Raw genomic sequence first — 14,903 nt, forward strand, 5'->3', positions numbered from 1 at the left:
CTCAATTTGTACTTCGTTCAGTTACGTATTGCTCGTTTAAATTTCCGTAGTAGTATAGTAACATCTAAACTTTGTAGATATAGCAAGCTCATAGCTTTCTTGAAGCAGTCGTGTAGCGGTTACAAACCGAAAAAGTCTAAAAATTTAAACCCAGAAGGTGTCGTAGATTTCTTTTCAATTTGCTTTTTGCAATTAAAAGAAAGTACCTACTATTTTATCTACTATTTTTGATAGATATAAGAATTTAACAGTTACTATGGAAAAAAATAATAAAGTAGGATTGACCTATTTTAATTCTGACCACTCCAATTTTATCATTTTTTACCAGTACACAAAATGTATGTACCCATCTATGTGATAACGTATCAAAATTTGAATATGTCAAATCTTGTAAATCAGTTACATTCATATTCTTTGACAACTTCTCACTATACAAAACATTCAATTTGAGCTGAAGACTCCTGTAAAAAATGCGTTTTCTTTGTTGGTGAAAAAGGGGACAAGCGCATTTCTACGTGACAAGATGCGACGCTGCGTCCGGCCAAGTTACAAAGTGCTTTTAAAACGGAAGGGACGGCATCTTGGTCCGGTCCTGGTTCCCTGGACACGGCGATAATGGAAAATGATAAACGACTTCGTCCTCGCCATCGGATCAACTTTGCCGATTGGCAGACAGTCTATTTCCAGCAGGAGGCGTCATTTTATATTAAATTTTCAAGCTTCGATTGGGGTTAGACTGTTGTATCCCCGACTGTATCCCAGTTATCAATAGATATAATAATTTATTAAAACTTTACAATATTTACTTTAAAAACTCACTAATTATTTTAAAAATATTTCTGTAGCAAATATACAGGGTGAGGTCTCATACAAAGTAGGTCTCAAAATGAATTTGACAAAAACTAAAGTAATGTAGAATTAACTAGTAAACAGAAAAGGCATTACAATAAATAACACAACAATGGAAATAGTAGAAGAATATATTATATATTTGGGACAGTTAATATACAGCTCGGGATCTCTACTACCAGAAATCAATAGGAGAATTAAGTTAGCGTGGAGTACTTACGGAAGAAACTTAGCCATACTCAAATCTAGAATGCCACTCTATCTAAAGAAGAAAACATTTGACTAATGGGTATACCCATCATGACCTATGCATATGAAACTTGGATACTTAAAACGGACGTTCTAAGGAAACTGAAGGTCGCACAACGCTTAATGGAACGAAATATGCTGGGAATAACCAAGAAAGACCGTGAAAGAACAGAGTGGATACGACCCAGGTAATAGATGTCATCCACAGAATCAAATCCCTCAAGTAGCAATGGGCAGGACAATTGGCAAGGCACGGACACTGGCAAAAAGGACAGACAACTGATGAACCACAAAATTACAGCATGGTACCCACGAGGGATTAAGAGACTTGAGAGAAGAAAACCAAATCTGAGATGGGACCATGATATTAGGGAACTAGCAGGGATAACTTGGGCCCGTAAAGCCAACAATATACAATATAGGGTCCAACTACAAAGAGAGTATCTAAAGATGTGCTTCCCCTAGGAGATGCAAGACCTTGTCGTTGGTGGGGAAGATTCTGGTCAGGTGCTGGGGGGAAACCCCCTAGCACTTGGCTTGGTGTAAAAAGCATCTCACTCATTGTCTTGTCCCTGGCTGTAGTGTCGTGGCAAGGGAATTGCACCAAGACATATAACGATGCCGGACAGGGCTACCCCTGTCCATCATACCAGGCACCCTCTACTGACTGTGGTCATGTATCACGAGCAGAGGGAGTGGGGGTGGGGGTGGGGGGTCTTAACTTAACCGCCTGGACCAAGAGGAGACAACCTCACTAAAAACCTAAATCGTATGATGGCGGGACCATGTCAAAGGGATGCGTGGCTAGATAGAAGACTAGCCTCTGCTGGTCTCAACCTTGGGGTACAAGGGGTACCCATTGTATTCTCGTCTCCCTTACTTCTACATGCGGGCCTCTGTAGAAGTGGACCAACTAACCCTTGCGGTGTAATTGACCTCAAATCCAAGGAGGTAATAGAGAAAGAGGGATATAACCTCTATTATAGATTCGGGACAACACCGGTATCAGGCCTAATGAGAGACCAAGTTAAAGAGGTGCTAGAAAATGGAAATAGATCCTCCAGCCTCCACCTCACAGGTGCCTCAGCCGGAGACAAGCTCCCCGACTGTGAAGGGTACGGAGGACTAAAGCTCAACCGCGGGACGGTTTACCTATACCCTCGTAGGAGGTACATCCTCGGAGGATGAACGTCGGTGGGGGATGAGATAATACCCTGTCACCCCTACAACAGGATGTATGATGAGTTATAGAAATATAACTCAAGAAAGGGGGACACAACAGATCTTTAAGGTCGCGGTGATTAATCCCTCCTCTTACTTATTCTATTCTATTCTATTCTATTCTATTCTATTCAATTCTATTCTATTCTATTCTATTCTATTCTATTCTATTCTATTCTATTCTATTCTATTCTATTCTATTCTATTCTATTCTATTCTATTCTATTCCATTCCATTCTCTATTCTATTCTATTCTATTCTATTCTATTCTATTCTATTCTATTCTATTCTATTCTATTCTATTCTATTCTATTCTATTCTATCTCTATTCCATTCTATTCTATTCTATTCTATTCTATTCTATTCTATTCTATCTCTATTCTATTTCTATTCTATTCTATTCTATTCTATTCTATTCTATTCTATTCTATTCTATTCTATTCTATTCTATTCTATTCTATTCTATTCTATTCTATTCTATCTCTATTCTATTCTATTCTATTCTATTCTATTCTATTCTATTCTATTCTATTCTATTCTATTCTATTCTATTCTATTCTATTCTATTCTATTCTATTCTATCTCTATTCTATTCTATTCTATTCTATTCTATTCTATTCTATTCTATTCTATTCCTATTCTCATTCTATTCTATTCTATTCTATTCTATTCTATTCTATTCTATCTCTATTCTATTCTATCTCTATTCTATTCTATTCTATTCTATTCTATTCTATTCTATTCTATTCATTCTATTCTATTCTATTCTATTCTATTCTATTCTATTCTATTCTATTCTATTCTATTCTATTCTATTCTATTCTATTCTATTCTATTCTATTCTATTCTATTCTATTCTATTCTATTCTATTCTATTCTATTCTATTCTATTCTATTCTATTCTATTCTATTCTATATTCTATTCTATTCTATTCTATTCTATTCTATTCTATTCTATTCTATTCTATTCTATTCTATTCTATTCTATTCTATTCTATTCTATTCTATTCTATTCTATTCTATTCTATTCTATTCTATTCTATTCTATTCTATTCTATTCTATTCTCATTCTATTCTATCTCATTCTATTCTATTCTATCTCTATTTCATTCTATTCTATTCTATTCTATTCTATTCTATCTCTATTCTATTCTATTCTATTCTCTATTCTATTCTATTCTATTCTATTCTATTCTATTCTATTCTATTCTATTCTATTCTATTCTATTCTATTCTATTCTATTCTATTCCTGTTCTATTCTATTCTATTCTATTCTATTCTATTCTATTCTATTCTATTCTATTCTATTCTATTCTATTCTATTCTATTCTATTCTATTCTATTCTATTCTATTCTATTCTATTCTATTCTATTCTATTCTATTCTATCTAAATATGTGAGGAAAGCTACACCATAATTGGAACTGGTTGAATAAGCTGAAAATGATGATGATGATGATGATGACAGAGTTAGACATAAATAAGTGCAAACATTTTGAGGGCTGGTAGATCTCAATAAGAGAAATATATTTTCTCTTTAATGTTTATCAATTACGTCCAAAGTAACCAATTTTACTTTCAATGAGAAAAATGTTGAATACTATATTTAGCCCTAAAGGTCAAAAACCTCCCTCTCATAATTATACACTTATCACATATCAGCTGCTAAAACTGACGATAACCATTAATACAGTTACGCCTAGAGAATTCCGTTTTTTTTATTTCATTAAGTAATTGTTTAGAATAATGGCACGGGGCTTCGAAACACAGTAGAGCTGAGGCCATAAGCAATAAAATAAACATATACGTTTTTGTTGTGTCGAAAGATATGAAAAAGCCATGTATCAACGGTTATCTGATGCCAGGGCAACACGCATTTTCGTGTCTGACTTTAGAAAATGTCTTGTTAGGAGAAAAAAATATAGAGAAAACCAGGAAGGACCTTGATTTTATATACGAAAAATTAGTCAATGACTTATTGAGAACAAAGAAACAATAAAATAGAATTACCTAGTCATAATGGAACACCCTAAATACAGGGTCGTCCAAATTTTATATTCAGATAAAAATAGTTAAAAAGTTTGTGACGACTTTTCTGTCGTTACCCAAATAGAATGAAAAAAGAATCCGTTGCTCAGGGTTAGAGGAATGCTGGGTTCGTAGGTAAGGCTTCTGACTCACAGTGACTATCTAATGTTGTTAAATATTAAAATAAAAAAATGATAATATATAGGCTGAGAGATTTTAATATTGATGTTAAGAATTCAAATAGGTATGATCAAAGACAGTGAAAAGGGCGCCACTTACTTTGTTTATAAGAGTGGTAAAGTAAGAAACCAAAAAGAAAAATATGATATTACAACATAGCTAAAATAAAGTAATCAACAGCATTAAGGGTCTATTATGTTTATCAGGAATAAAAGTCAGAAATAACTATCCTACATTAAACATTTATTGAAAACGAACACAAGTATCATCAATTAGTCACAATGATCCCAATAAAACCGCAAGTTATTTTAATTAGATTCGAATTTAGTAACTGTATTCTTTGAACTAAGTAAGCTACTTAATAAAAAAACAGGTGAAATTGATGTGTGTCTCAATACGATGATGTTTCGAAACATGTCGTGTACAAAAACCTTTAAAATCAATACGTGTTAATAATTTTCATATAAAATATCATAGCTAGGTAAGAGTGCACTGTACGAATCAAATTATAACTTATAACGTTAAATAAAAAAAATTTTGGACTACAATATGTGGGATAAATAGTGATCATTTACCAGGTTATTAAATCTGTTGTCTCAAAAATTATAAAATAAAGCGTACCTTGTGTATCAAACTTAAAACTTATCTGTATATAGTTTCTTATGATGTAAACAGGTAGGTAGGTATTCTCCAGACTAACAGAAGTGGATGCAGATGACTATGGCAGGAGAAGTCTTCGATATCAGCCAAAAGAACGATTGTAATGTCAGGAACACTGTCTTAAGGTCTGCATAGGTCCATACAAAATGAAAGTGGGTGAAACATACAATAATTTCTGCATTATTACTGCATACCATGTGGTAATTACTGAGTACCATGTGGTAGTTACTGAGTACCATGTGGTAGTTACTCTATAAATAAAAAATAGTTCTCAGGACAGATACTCAATAAAAAAAAACAACTTACGGTCTGAAAATCAGCTTTACATAAATATATTCAAACCATATGCGGATCCAAACCAGTAATTAAATACTCAAATAAACGAAATAAAAAATGGAAATAACTGAAATAGAATTTAGTTAGATAGGGCTATATAAAATGGCGGATAAACTTACGGTGATCATTCCAAGAAGAAACCAAACAAATACGATCTATACTCTGGATTGCCTACTTTACAAGGTTTTCAAATTTCCAAATCGGATACCCATGCAATGGAAATCGAAAAGTGGATTCAGAGTGCTTTTCACTGGAAAATTTGTCGGACGCCGAAACACGCGTCTTCTTCAGATCCAAATTCTCAGAAAAAAAGACCTTCTTCTCAGTTTCAGAACCGAAGCCAAAACCTTTTCACCACATACAAAATGAGAGAGAAAAAAGTGATATCATATGATCGAAATCATTAGAACAGAAAATCGCAATCCACAGCGAAGTGAGATTCGGACAAGTGAAATGCAATTAAGAAAGTTTGGCATATAGCGAATAGATGGCGCTAATAAACAAGACAAGTGAACTGTAATAAATGAAGTTTGACATCTAGCGAATAGATGCGCTAGTAAAAATTAAATATCGAGACAAGTGAGCTGTAACAAATGGAGTTTGGTATCTTTGGCATCTAGCAAATAGATGGCGCCAATACTAAGAAATTTAAATAAAAAATAGATTTTTAAATTCAATTTTATTAAAGGAAATAAAAAATGCTACAAGTTAAAAGAAATATTTAAAAAAATAAGTAAAAATGTTCGTATAAATCTATGTTCTATAAAATGATTAGTTTCGGAGATTACGATGTAGAAATTTTATTGTTATTTTATTTTTAAATAATTTGTAATTTAACGTCAATATTTGGATGAAAATGGTGTCTGGTTGTTTTTTAACAATCGAAATTCGTCAGTATGACTCCTACTTGTAGAGGGCGCCACCTACATGTTTCTAATTGTTTTAAAGAGTAATAACTTTTTGTCTGTGTCTGTCACTACTGAGGTCTACGTAAAAAATATCTTAGTTAAAATTGCTACGGGCAAAGCCTAATTTACCAGGTACAGGTAAACAAAACATATAGGTAGGGTCTCTTACAAGTAAGTGTCATACTGACATCAAAATTAAATTTTTTATTTAAAAAAGACCCTCTTATTTAAAAGAGACACTTTATTTTCATCCAAATATTGACGCTAGATCAAAAATTATCTGAAAAAAAACTAAATGAAAATGAATTTTCTACACCATGTATCTCCGAAATGAAGCATTTTAGAAAATAAAAAAAATTATACGAACTTTTTTGCTTATCTTCATCTGCAGAATGTATTGTCGAAGTTTCCGGAGTACAACTCAGACCACCCTGTATATTGAACCTTAAAATACATGAAAATTTTAAGGTGCCCGTTTTTCGTGCTGCTCATTATGTATTTATACAGGGTGTTTCGTGGGGAGATTACTCACGTAAAAATTACATCTATTTTTCATATCAAAATAGGTCCGATTCTGCTTTGTTTCGTAGCTACAGGGTGGTAAAGCCTTAATAATTTTTTGATTTATTATAATTTTCATCCAAGTACTTTGAGTGATTTGAATTAAATTTTGAGGGTAAAAGTTATTACTCGTATAAGTGCTACATATTTTAATGCTAAAAAGTGTCGAAAATTTATCAGGGACGTGCATGTGGGTTTTCATTGGAATATTTTTCAAAAAAGGAACACGTCCACCACTGACTTTTTTTTCTTCTTATATCAAAATTGTATTTTTTTAAAATTATATATATTATTTTTTTTAAAAGATTTTTAATAGACCTGGATCAAGGCAAATTAATAAAAAAATGCGTTTACCTGATCAAGGAAGACAAAATCGACAAAATATCAAGAGACAACTTTTAATCGGAAGAGGAAACTAACAAGAGGAAAAAAATATGCGGCACTTATAGTAACTTTTACCCTCAAAATTTCATTCGAAACGCTAAAAGTACTTGTACAAACACTAATAAACACTAATATTACTAACAGAACATTTATATTATTTGTCCGGAATTTGAAAAATAATTGTCGGACCGAAATCAACTATGTTAGTAATAAATATTAGTGTTTGTTAGTGAATGTAAACACATTATAATTCTTTATTGTTAATTATAGTTATTATCATTAATTCCCTCGTTAAGGCCAGAATGTCAAAATGTCAACACTGATGAAGGCCTTTAGATCGTCCATTCGAGGTAACGGATAATGAACGGGTGTCGTAATAGCGTTCAAAACTCTGTAATCGCAACATCCTTATGTTTTGCCATTCTTCTTTGGAACGAGTACTACCGGTGCTGATCAAGCTGACTCACATTCTTCTATAATGTCATCTTGTCTAGTTCTTGTCGAATTCTGTCTAGTTCTTGTCGAAGTTTTTCTTTGTTTCCAGGCGTCATTCGGTACGGTGGTACTGAAATTGGTGCGTGTGACTTGGTATCGAATATACTGTCAGATGAAGTAATTTGGTTCTCCCCTTAGAGGGAGAAATATCTCTGGTTGCTCAAGAGGGTCTGATAACGTGGCGTTATGTTGTTCACTGGGGATAACATTATGGCTTCATCTGATCTCAAAATTGAAACGGAAAGTACTTCTATATTGGAAATTTGTGGTCGATCTTTCATTACCAAGGGATACTGTAGTGGGCGAGAGGAGAGGGTGGAGTCGGGTGGTGGGCAAGAAGGAGCGGGCGCAATGTTGGGGGCTGTCGGCGACTGTTCCAGAAGCAAGGTTACACTTCGAGAGGAAATCTTATGCCTAGTAAGGTTTTGTCAGCATTGGGTAGAGTCATAAATGTTGTTGGTATATAACGACTTTCTAGTAAAACATCAACTCTCAGAAGTTTTACTTCCTGGTCTTTCACGGTACCATCTGCAAGTTTAATCGTACTTCTGGTTTTTGAATACGGAACGTTGTGTTTCCTTAATGCTTCATATAATGAGGAACTGGCAACGCTGTGCTTGGAGGCTGTGTCAATCAGTCCTTGACCATTCATTCCTAGTATGTTTAATGTAGGGTCGAAAATACGGGACGGTGGAACTGGGGTAGAACAGAGACTTCTACATTGTCAAGGAGCCACAGAAATTTCGAAGAAGCTAGCGCGTGTTGGAAAAGTTGGACGGTTGCGCGATTTAATGGTATCCCCAGGGCTACTTTACATCCGTAACATTCACCTTGATTTGATATTCCGTGGAGGGACTTTTCCAAGGTCGAATTTGGAACAGATGTCACTGGATTACTTGGTGAAAGCGCTGTAGTCGAAGTTTTTGTTGACGTACTTGCAGTACCTTGTTTCTTTCGGCACTGGTCTTTCCTGTATGTCCCAAAGTATTTTGCAAAAGTCGACATTTTGGCACGTGTTATCGTTAGAAGGCCTGTCAAAATGATCAACAAACGTTTCTTCCTTCCATGCCGACAGTTCTGTAATGTATATTCGTAAAAGTACGAGGGATGTTTATCTCGGCGTACTTGCTTCTCGGTATGTCGTTTTAATGCTAAACAACCCGCATAAAATTCATATCAATCTGCGTCGACTCAGTTAGGGTATTTGCTGGAAGTTGCGCAAGCAATGAACGCGATTGACAGATAAATACATCAGAAGGTGTTCTAATATCTTGTTCTTTTGGAAATATTTTCGATAGTACACGATATGGCTGGTTTTCCTTGGACCGAAAGTTGAACGTGAAAAGATCGAGAGCCCAAGTTTCCGCAAGTTGCGACAGTGTCTTTTACTCCGCACCACCACGTAGCGGCAAAATCATCGAGTAGCATAGATAAACCACGCAGAGCGTTCGCGTCGAACACTTTTGAGCAGTCTTTGAAGGTTTCTATATCGTCTATAAAAGCATTTACGTCATAGTCTTTGCTACCGTTAAAACGCCACTAACATGAAGAAAAATTCCCTGTTTCCAACGGCTGTGTTGACAAATTACTGATGCGTGATAAGAGTGCTTCAAATTGTTGCTGCGTAATAGTGACGTTTGCTTCTGCCATGTTACGTAATTTAGATGTTTTTCTACTACTGTGGCTCCGTAGCCAGTATCGGTTTTCTTCTGAAGGTTGCAGATGAACGAAAAAAATGTTCAAAACAAAAAAAAAAAAAAAAAAAGTTTTGATTTTTTTTTGTTTTTCTTTTCTTTCAACCCAAGGTGCTTGGATTGGATGATTTTGTTGAAGTTAGTGAAGTTTATCAGGGTTTAGTGTTGAATTTGCAGCCAAACGACGAATTTGCACTATGCTGAGTAAATTTCTAGGATTTTGGTCCACACCAAATATTCCAGAATTGTTCACTAAGCAAAATTTAAATCAATGTTCACTAAGCACTGTTTCACCACTGACTGTTCACTTTGATAAAAATGTCTTATTGTTAATCTTTTTAACTTTTAAAACTCCTCATTTCACAATGTATGGCCCCACGTTGGGCGCAAATATGATAGAAGTGAAATAAATTCATAATGTATTAATTTCATTTCTATTAAATGAATCGGGTTAGAAATACATTTGGCACGAGCAGCTTCACACAACCGGTGCTACACGAGAGAGGTCGCAGCGCCCCGCTTCGTTCACCGTTCTCCTCCGAGTTGGTCGCTAAAACTCCTTTCTGGCTACGTAGGCCCGCAATTCCATCTCGCGCGCACCCCCCTCTCTGGAACTCTTGCACCGTTACGCGGGCGGCTCAGGGTCGCTCTATCGGCGGATGGCCTACCAGGTTCAGTCCCCACCGGGACGCGGCCAGAGACCGACATAAGGTGGCGGGGTAGCGTGAACCGATCGAGAGGCTTAAATATTGTACCAATTTGAGGCTCTAAAATTGGACTGTTTAAAGAGTCATATGTAATATAAGTAGCAGCTACATATCTGCCGCAAACAGAATAAAATCTAAAATACTGTTAACATACAAATAAATGGTTCATTTAAAAAAAAAACTTAAAAATTTATCATAATCTTTTTTGGGGTCACCTTGTATACACAAAAATATTTTTAAGGTATACCTCTCTATAAACCATGAAACATCTGTATAATTTTTCCATAATATCTTTGACAACGACGCGCGACGACTATATTGGAATTTCCTCGCACTAATGGGCCACTCTGTATATTATTTCTAATTCTATAGAATATGGGCATTGGGAATACTTAGTAGCATAGTAATTCTCAAAAAAAAAATGTTAATCCGTAAATTAACATTGATAGGTATTTTATCAAATTAATAATAAGTTTTAATAGTGCACCTTACCGATTTTTTTTAAGACTTCATCTTAGGGATGGGAAGACCCGGTTCATTCCCGTGACCCGTGTCTCACCAGGTCATTCATTGAAATGACCCGTTCATCATGATTCGTTCATATGAATGATCCCTTTACTGTATTTCAGTGTAACTTATTCAGAACATTCGAAACTTGGAACGCTGAATGAAATGATGCATGAATGATTTTATCTTAATCATTATGAAGAAATATTATCGCGATCGCGATAACGCGATGCCAAGCTTGATTAACTAATAATGTGAAAACAATATAAGACGTAAATTACGGTAAAATTAAATATTAAAATGCGGCTCGGATGTTTGCGTTGATCGTTGAACGGGCCGGGGTTTAATTCGACGCGATACGTGAAAAGAGTTCGTTTGGTTCGTTTTTCATTTTAATCTTCAATGATCCGATCGTTGTTTTAGGTTCAAATTCAGTAAGACACGCAGGAGAGGATTTTGTGTTTCGGGTCATATGATTGATAGGGTCACATGAGGTGACAGAGTCAATCATGGGTCTTTCTAAAGATTCGATCATTGTGAACGAATCATTCACGAACGACACATCTCTACTTCATCTGCACTATTTTAATAATACCAGACAGACATTTTTTTATAATAAACACTGTTAATTAAAGAATTAAAGTGGGTCGACGTGATAAATTCAAGGCAAAGTTCGTCGCAAGTAGTGAAAAGACGGTAGACTGTTTGATGACGTAACTACTGGTGACCACGACGCAGACGCGGCAAAATGCTATGTTTAGCTTGACAAAAATCGAAATTATAAATAGATAAAAGAAAAGATTTCTTCATTTTAAAAAGACGAATATTCTAAATTATGATTTTTTTTCATATATTATTGACAGTAGAAAAAAATTCAAATGGCTGTGCTAGGTGTAAATGACACTCTTTTGCGCTCCGTGAAAGGTGCAAACTACATCAATTTTCGGTAATGCTTGAGTATTCTAGTTAAATGAAAAATTTTATAATGTTTAAAATTAGCCCTACAAATGTAATAAGAAAAACAATGCGTGGATAAACATACGAAAAAAAAATAATTTGGATTTTTGTCATAGCATTTTGCCGTGTTGAAAAAACACACACAGTTAATGCATAGTCAGATGTGCTAGTTAATAGTCTATAGTTTGAAGATAAAGTTAAAGTCAGCGATGTTCATGTCAACACTGAAAGTACTTTTGTACATATTAAAAAGTCTTGGCATTTCCCATATTGTTCTCGCATCAATTTTTCATATGTCTTATATTATTTTATTATAGTTTAATAAAAACAGAATTTTTTAGTTATATTTTTATTTATTGTTTCAAGCGCGATTCTCACTATAACGTACCGCCATGTCATGTCGCTGTACCGTTTATTATGGTAAATATTCTTAAATTGCCAAAAATAAACATATTCTCACTACCCGTAACGTCCATCTCTCATTTACTTCATGTTTTCTCTGGAGACGGTGCGCGGTGGCTCGACGTGACATGACGGTGATTTTGTGACATTGTGACAGTACGTTATATCGAGTATCACGCCTTAATCACCATAGATGACCTGAAACATATAGCGGCCCTAGCCGAAAACCCCCATCGCTAAGTCGCAAGATGATTTTTTAATTATTTGACATGCTAGGTAGATATTGCTAAATATTTTTTTTCTAAAACATTTTTTTAACTATTTGATACACTGTATTATAAAATATATAAACATTAAAGAGAATTAAAGAAAAATAACTTTTATTACGACGATAAAAAAAAAATCTTAAATAAACTGAAATCATTTCTGTGTCCGACATAGAAAAAAAAAGAACGATAAAATTTCTCCAATTTCAGCTTAAACTTCGAAGTAGCCGAAGTGGTTATGAGACTCATTAAAGAGTTCCAGAACTAACCGAGGCTTAAGATCCTGTCGGGACATTTTTCTATTTTAGTTCCGATAAATTTTTCGAGTAAATGCATTTCAAGATGAGAGATTGTCTTTAAAAGTGGCTATTTCAGTTCGGGTTCTGCGGAAAAACTTCTTATATTTTTTATTACTGCTGAGGATAGTATCTGCTCTAAATTATTATTTTATTTTTATTTTGATCTACTGTGTCTTGAATTGTTTGATGTGGTCTATTTATAATGTAGAATGAGTGGCAGGGGGATTCATCACCGCGAACTTGAAGATCTATATAGTCCCCTTTCTTAAGTTATAACTCATCATACATGGAACTTCTTAATGTCCCGTCCTCCTCTGACAACAACTGTTTATCCTCAGAGGAGTGGACTACGAGGGTAAACATCCTTCCACGGTGGTTTCCAGTTTCTAGAGTTTTCTTCCACTTTAGCCTTCCATGCTCTTCACAGTCAAAGAAATTTTCTCCTGCTGAGATACCCTTGAGGTGTGGAGGCTTGAGCATCTGTGTCCATTTTCTTCATATCTTTAACTTGGTCTCTCATTAGACCTGATCCCGGTCTTGTCCCGGATTAAAAATTAAATAGAGATAATTCCTACTTTGAGGACCTGACCATGATCCTCTTCCCTCAAATTGATGACTCGCCAACTCAATATACTAACATTGAAGTTTTGGTTAGGAAAAGCTGGTGATACACATCTGCCCCACTTCTACAGATCCCCGTATGTAGATGTAAAGGAGACGAGAATGAAATGGATTGCCACCTGGTGCCCCAAGATTGAAACTAGTAGGGGCTAGTCTTCTATCCAGCCACACATCCCTTTGACCTGGTCCCGCGATCATAGGCTTTGGGTTTTTGGTGAGATTGTCTCCTCCGGGCGGTTATGCTAAGACCCGCCTCCTACACCCTTTGCCCCTGATACATGACCACAGAAGTAACAGGTAAGTAAGAGGTATGAGTGTCCGGTAAGAGTACCTGGTATGAAGAACTCCCATCCGGCACCGTTATACATTTTGGTGTAATTTTCTGGACAGTACAGCCAGGGACAGGACAATGAGATGTTTCTTAGAGCCAGCCAAAGTGCTAGAAGGGGTTCCCCCTAACACCTAACTAGAAGCTTCCCTACCAACGACAAGATCGCGCGCCTCCTAGAGGAAGGATGTGTTACGAAATTATATTACCATAAAAACGCTTTTTAATTTTTAGGACTTTCAAGGAATTGGCCTGTTACAATGCAATCTTTTCAGATCTGTTGTGGTCTTCTTCTATTCTCTAGATTACATTCTCCAGCGCTGTTCTTTTCAAAAAATCATATAACTTGGAAAATGAACCTCCTCAGTTATTTGTCAATGGTTTATTATATTTTAATACAAAGTAACCCCTCATTTCCTAGACTGTTGCATTGACATAAAAAGTCTATTTTTCTGATTGACTAAACCAGCACATGGCTTAGTGTATCAGATTAGATGTCTATTTAGCTTGAAATACCCTGTTAGTAGACTTACTACAGTTTTGACCGTATTTTACTACAATATTCCTGTCTCTGCTTATCAAGTTTTCCGTAAATTTTGATAAATGTCTTATTATCAACTTTCTTTACTCGCTCTGCCCTTGTGAATGTTTCTATCACTGAAGATTTGTTGACCACGCACTCTTTTAATCATATGCTTGTAACTGCTTTTACAGCGTCGCAGAACGAATTACAGCGTCGCAGAACGTACTTGAATGGTATTGATGGCGTACTCCGGGACCCACGTTAATGAACATTGGTACGCTCAACTAATATATTGAGAGCAGGTATACAATAGAATTGTATATAATTAATCTCTGTGAAAGTGTCTAATACTACTAGCTATCAATGCAGATAATATGTGTTCTTTCCTTCGTGATTGTTTTCTCCGTTAGAAAATGATGGCATCTACACCCTGGTGAGAAGAAGGATGAGATTCTCTTATCAAATATGATACGGAAAGAATAAGGATGGAGCTTAGAAAAGATATGTAGTTTGTAAGAGCTACAGTTAGTTGTATTAAAATCTTAAATATTTCCTTCAATTGATTACCATGTGCGAACTATGGCCCTAAGATTATGTTCTAAATGTGCGTAAAGCAGAATAAGCCAAAGAAGAAATCATTGCGTTCGCGCGAATATAAATATTCCATCTGCTCGAATTGTCTCTGAGTATACCGGTGTAGTTCTACTATGTACAAAACCAACAATCAC

The 14,903-nt window shown here is 35.3% G+C and overlaps 1 protein-coding gene across 1 annotated transcript in view; it reads left to right on the top strand.

Annotated features, from left to right (window-relative positions):
- Positions 1-14,903, top strand: part of LOC115878887 (alkaline phosphatase-like) — an 891,059-nt gene that overhangs the window by 398,502 nt on the left and 477,654 nt on the right. The window lies entirely within an intron of this gene.

This window comes from Sitophilus oryzae, unplaced genomic scaffold, assembly GCF_002938485.1.
Source record: "Sitophilus oryzae breed Bouriz unplaced genomic scaffold, Soryzae_2.0 scaffold_1536_pilon_pilon, whole genome shotgun sequence".
Classification (NCBI taxonomy): domain Eukaryota; kingdom Metazoa; phylum Arthropoda; class Insecta; order Coleoptera; family Curculionidae; genus Sitophilus; species Sitophilus oryzae.